Source organism: Biomphalaria glabrata, chromosome 16 (genome assembly GCF_947242115.1).
Source record: "Biomphalaria glabrata chromosome 16, xgBioGlab47.1, whole genome shotgun sequence".
In the NCBI taxonomy this organism is placed as follows: domain Eukaryota; kingdom Metazoa; phylum Mollusca; class Gastropoda; family Planorbidae; genus Biomphalaria; species Biomphalaria glabrata.
Genome location: NC_074726.1, coordinates 19,253,752 through 19,260,371, shown reverse-complemented (window position 1 = coordinate 19,260,371; position 6,620 = coordinate 19,253,752). Strand labels below are relative to the sequence as shown.

The window sequence follows — 6,620 nt, the reverse complement described above, 5'->3', positions numbered from 1 at the left end:
TTTTGAATATTTATTGAAATATATCCACTATGACTATTTCGAATAAAGATCAGTGACCAAAAAAAAAAAAGAAAATAAGGTATAACAATTTAAAACGAGATTCAGTGTAAGCCTATATTCAAGATTAGCATTGTTAATACATACCGATAGCAATTGTAAACAAAGCACATTAGTAACATTATTGCACTTTATTGAGTAGCCTAAATTGTTAATTAAATTATGGTGCTCTTACAGCTCAAGTCCCACAAATGTGGCATTGATAAACTGGAACATGAGCCCCAATATTCAAGCACCAAAGAAATCACAGTGTGTACAAAATAAAAGCCGACTAAAATCATTTTAAAATTTACATTACTGATTGGTACCAATATAACGAATGTCTGTACACGAATACAGACATTTGCTATATAACAAACTACATAATATAATACACAATAAACAATACAAGAATGACACAAATACTTTAAGAGACAGAAAGAGCAGTGAAACAAAGTTTAATACATCATTTTGTGAGCAGGTCAGGCAGGCGCGAGCTGTGGTGGCCTATTCTCTTCTGCTGCTCAACATTAAATTCATTTGTAACAGTAGGCAGGTGGTAGCTCTACTGGGTGGGCCCAATCTGTGCACCTCGGTCTGCGACCAAGGGGCTAGAGTCGCCTAAGCAACCAGACAGCACAATTGAACTAAACTAAACTAATCTAGCTAACTAAAAGAAAGCAATAACGAAACTTTTACTTTAGGATAAATAAAACAAAAAGAAACTTTATTTACACACACAAATAAATCAATAATAAAATATAACATATAGAGCTACACTAGCACTACAACTGAACTCAGCAACTAACTAAAACCCTCTAAATCTACAAACACTAACAGACTAACCAAACCAACTATCTAACTATTACTACCCTAGACCTAAGCTTAGAATTAATAAAATATAACAAAAAGAAAGGTACAAGGAGGCGATGGCAGACTAATGGCAGTAGACTAACAACAGCCTACAGGCAGTAGACTAACAACAGCAGTACTGCAGTAGACTAACAACAGCCTACAGTAGACTAACAACAGCAGTACTGCAGTAAGGATAGCAGGCGGTCCCAGCTGAAATTACACTACACACAATTAGCTCTACACCGGCACCACTGTCAGCACTGACCACTGGTCAAGACAAAAGAGGGCTCAACGTGGTTCTGGAGCTAGCTATAACTGGTCAGCGCGAACATATCGGAGAGCATGACGTCACGCTAATTACCTAAAACTAAACTGGACTACTGATTTCCCTAATTTGTACCTAGCCGTACGCTATAATAAAATCTAGAAAATGACTAAAGACACGGACTACACAACATTATATACCAAATTAAACAGCATAAAAAAGAGAACCTTAAAATTTAAATCTTACAAAAATATAAAAAGGAAGAAGAAAGATATTTATGTTCTAAATTCGTACAGGGACCCTATACAGCTTCTAGACTTACACTTAGACTGAAATTAAAAAATAACTACTAACCTAACCTAAGCGCTAAAGACAAAAATACGTAGAACTAATCAGGGACAAAGAAATGGAAACAGTGCCAACAACTCTAAGGCTAGTTAACTATTTTTAAAACTACTTTTCCTCTACGAGTAAAACACAAATAACAGAAAAAGACTAAAACTAGCAGAAGTTATAAATAGCGGAAACTACAAACACACAGCACTGACCTATGCAAGAAGAAAAGACACTAAATTAAATTATTCTACCCTGGCCTATATAAAGTAAATAGGTCGAAATACAGATAAAAATAGATAACAAATAGACCTGGGGTCGCACGCTCACATTCACCCCCGCTCAAAACTTTTGCGTCCCCGCAAAAATAAAAATACACAAAATACAGAGACAAAAAGTCAAAACATATACAGCAGAAATAAAATAAAAATGAATTCATACAAGAGAACGGAGAACTATAACCATAGCCCTCGGTACTAAATGGCTTCACAAGTGGCAAAGCTTTCAACAGAAAACAATAAAAATACAGGTAATACAAAATATAGTGCATGACATCTTTAAAAAAATGGAACGATAAAAAAAAAGTAATTAACGAAAACTACATGGTTAGAGCAAATGACGCCCTAGCCAAACATGATAAACTTAGTCACACAGACTAACAGGAACTCTTTAAGGCTTAACTTAGTTCCTTAGCCACACAGGCTAAAACAAAGTCACACAGACTTATACAAAGCCACCAAGGCTTCAAACAGGTCCATAGTCACACAGACTTATACAAAGCCACCAAGGCTTCAACAGGCCCATAGTCACACAGACTTATGGCCAGCCACTGAAGGCTCACAATGGTCACAAAGACCAAAACATTAAAAAATGGTACACCCAAAGTGTCATAACACAACCTGAAGTTACAGTGCTATAACAAAAACACAGGGCATCCAACAGTGGTGATGAGACATAGAAAATAAAAAATAAAAGGACCACTGTCAGACAATTCAACCTAACATGACATTAATGAGTACCTTAAGTACTTCAAAAAGTAAAAAAACTTCCTACATCACAAAGCAAAAAAAGTCGAAACTACTCACAAAAAGACATTACATGGCCTTCCAAAGGCAACAACAAAATACTGCAATAAAATGTATTACATTTATCTACGTCATGGCCTCCAAGACAAATAACATAACGAGTACCTTGACGGCAACATCGAAAATTAACATGACTAGAAAAACCGTACATACAGCATATTACTACAGCAACTACAACATTCCAGCACAATATTGGCTTTTGAGAGCCCAATAAAGACTAACAAAATATCTACTAGGTTGCAAAACCATTAGTAGAGCAAGCATGGAATATACAAAAACATAAAAAATCAATATACAAAATACATCATTAATACCACACAACAAAATAATACTAAACATGCAAAAACATAGCCATACAAAGAAAAGTTTACAACAACAAAAAAGAACTAAAACTAAAGATCCAGTCGGGTAGGTTGTCTTCCTCGTCCTGGAGGACCTTCTTGGGCCTACCGGTGCAGGAGCAGGGGTTGACTGTGGCTGGCTGGGTGCATCTGGCAAGGTAATCTTGTAGACAGAGTAGCTGACCCCCAGACTTAGGGACCTTTCAAGGTGTGGCAATGGCCACAAAACTGAACGTTGCAACTGGGCTGACAGTCGTCCTAAATGGAAGGACAAACTGGCCCAGTTGTTTAAAACACAGAGGTGGCAGTGGGGCACCTCTGTCAGGCCAGTACATGGCTACTTGCAAAAAAAACAGTGCTGGTAGTATCGCTTCACACATTCAGACACCAGCAATAGTCAAGTTTGGCGATGACCCATCAAGACTCGAACTGCCATCCCGCCATCTGTCAACACTGGGCTGACACCTCTCCGCAGGCATGGGAGAGCTGCAGACTTGTCTCCTCTCGGATCACTCTTCCGAGGCACCTCCACATCAGCCTGGGACCGCTGCATCCTTCCTGCCGCTGCTGCCATTCTGCCAACCTAACCTAACCTAGCAACCCTAACACTAACCCATAACAACAATACTAACTACCTCACAATGCACTACAACTTCCTAGAACTACATCCTACCAACTTCTAGACCTAGCACTTCAATGACAATAAAAAACTTTACCGACTATAAGGAAACCACAACATAAAACAAAACTCAAAACAACAAACTAGACTATCCATATGATCCATATCCTAACAACTAACAACAAAAAAAAATTCTCCAACACTGATTCCTACTGCTATCAAAACCTAAAACTAATATCAACCTATGCAATCCTAACAATGCGCTAACGAAGCCTAACCAAAACCTAAATCAACCTAACAAAAGCCTCAAAAAAACCTAACAACAACCTAATCCCTAAGAAAACAATGTGTGTCTGATTACTTAAGCACAGATCCCACTTCTGACACCAAAAAATGTGAGCAGGTCAGGCAGGCGCGAGCTGTGGTGGCCTATTCTCTTCTGCTGCTCAACATTAAATTCATTTGTAACAGTAGGCAGGTGGTAGCTCTACTGGGTGGGCCCAATCTGTGCACCTCGGTCTGCGACCAAGGGGCTAGAGTCGCCTAAGCAACCAGACAGCACAATTGAACTAAACTAAACTAATCTAGCTAACTAAAAGAAAGCAATAACGAAACTTTTACTTTAGGATAAATAAAACAAAAAGAAACTTTATTTACACACACAAATAAATCAATAATAAAATATAACATATAGAGCTACACTAGCACTACAACTGAACTCAGCAACTAACTAAAACCCTCTAAATCTACAAACACTAACAGACTAACCAAACCAACTATCTAACTATTACTACCCTAGACCTAAGCTTAGAATTAATAAAATATAACAAAAAGAAAGGTACAAGGAGGCGATGGCAGACTAATGGCAGTAGACTAACAACAGCCTACAGGCAGTAGACTAACAACAGCAGTACTGCAGTAGACTAACAACAGCCTACAGTAGACTAACAACAGCAGTACTGCAGTAAGGATAGCAGGCGGTCCCAGCTGAAATTACACTACACACAATTAGCTCTACACCGGCACCACTGTCAGCACTGACCACTGGTCAAGACAAAAGAGGGCTCAACGTGGTTCTGGAGCTAGCTATAACTGGTCAGCGCGAACATATCGGAGAGCATGACGTCACGCTAATTACCTAAAACTAAACTGGACTACTGATTTCCCTAATTTGTACCTAGCCGTACGCTATAATAAAATCTAGAAAATGACTAAAGACACGGACTACACAACATTATATACCAAATTAAACAGCATAAAAAAGAGAACCTTAAAATTTAAATCTTACAAAAATATAAAAAGGAAGAAGAAAGATATTTATGTTCTAAATTCGTACAGGGACCCTATACAGCTTCTAGACTTACACTTAGACTGAAATTAAAAAATAACTACTAACCTAACCTAAGCGCTAAAGACAAAAATACGTAGAACTAATCAGGGACAAAGAAATGGAAACAGTGCCAACAACTCTAAGGCTAGTTAACTATTTTTAAAACTACTTTTCCTCTACGAGTAAAACACAAATAACAGAAAAAGACTAAAACTAGCAGAAGTTATAAATAGCGGAAACTACAAACACACAGCACTGACCTATGCAAGAAGAAAAGACACTAAATTAAATTATTCTACCCTGGCCTATATAAAGTAAATAGGTCGAAATACAGATAAAAATAGATAACAAATAGACCTGGGGTCGCACGCTCACATTTTATTTAATGATATTTAAACCCAAATTTAAAACAACAGTTAAAGTTTAAAAACGATTATTATAGTTTTTTGTCTGTTATATATAAATATCCTCCAACACATGGACTTAGAATATAGGCCATGGAACTATACTAGAGTCACTATTGCGGAACAGGCATGTTTGCGGAACAGCTCGTCAAAATTAGTTAAAATCTACTTTATTTTGCAATTTTCTGCTAAATTACTGTAATGGTACTGCGCAAGGTCCATTTCTCTACATTTCCAAAATAAGGGTTTTCCTTTTACAGCAGAAAATTAATTTTGACTCCAGGTTAAAGTTGACAGGTGTGGAATCGTCCATTATTTTTCACGTACCAGGAGAACCGCAAGGGTCAGGACTTAAGGCTTTACCCAGTTTTTACCTTTTTAAAGATAGTCACAATTGTGGAACACTATATATGTTATTTGACCTGCAAATTTACATAGTGATTTAGATTATTGGAGTTTAAATATGAGTTTATGAGTAATATAAATTTAAAAACATTTAGAGAATAATATTACACATAAGATAGAATTTATGATTACCAGAAGTCCAGCAAAAAGAGGACAAATCATATTAAATATCAAATAATATCTTATATATAATATTAATATAACAAAAAAATTAGAATGAAAAGTAAAACCTTGTAAGGAAAATCAGGGTAGTGTGACGTCAATTAAATTAAAGAAGAGATCAATAATTAAAAAGTGACAATGTGTGTCTTAAGCGAACTAAAGATAGTCCCTCACATTCACTCTGACAATTATCTTAGATTCAGTGGCGTCACTAGGGTTGGTGCGGTTAGTACTTTCTGTAAACATTTCCCAATAAACACTATCATTAGTTTGTTCTTTTTGTTGAACAAGTACAGTGAGTTGGTTATCTACTTTCATTGATTGTTGTACAAATGTAAAATCAGTATATATTCTATTATAAATCCCATTGTTAAATACATTTACTCAATAGTTATTGTATATTTTACAATGCAAGTTGAATACGATTAGAAACAGACTGAATATCACTTGAACTTTTTTTCCTTTCTTAAAGAATTACTTGGAAACGGTAGAACATTAGGATGTGGGTGCGGCCGGCTGAGCCCCGGACGGCAAGCGCTTTTTGGCATATCTGAGCTTGAAAGACTCATTCTCCTTAAATCTAACTTGTACTATTTCCCTAACAAGAAGTCCATTCTGACCATTCGAGAAAAGTCACGCAAGCAGATAAGTTTTGAAATGTCTTCTTTAAAAAGTTTTGAAACAATATTGTTGCTAACGCCTCTCACGAAACCGGTAGACATTTTAAAAGGTCCTTAATAAAAGATGATGCGAAGTCTTAACTTACACTATTTTAACTATTGAAA

The 6,620-nt window shown here is 36.5% G+C and overlaps 1 long non-coding RNA gene across 1 annotated transcript; it reads right to left on the bottom strand.

The window, feature by feature from the left end:
- Window positions 1–729: 729 nt before the first annotated feature.
- On the bottom strand, window positions 730–5,227 carry LOC129923482 (uncharacterized). The gene is made up of 2 exons (XR_008775451.1): window positions 3,829–5,227; window positions 730–3,776 (listed from the first exon to the last, which is right to left on the bottom strand). It is a non-coding gene; the product is annotated as an uncharacterized LOC129923482 (long non-coding RNA).
- Window positions 5,228–6,620: the final 1,393 nt, after the last annotated feature.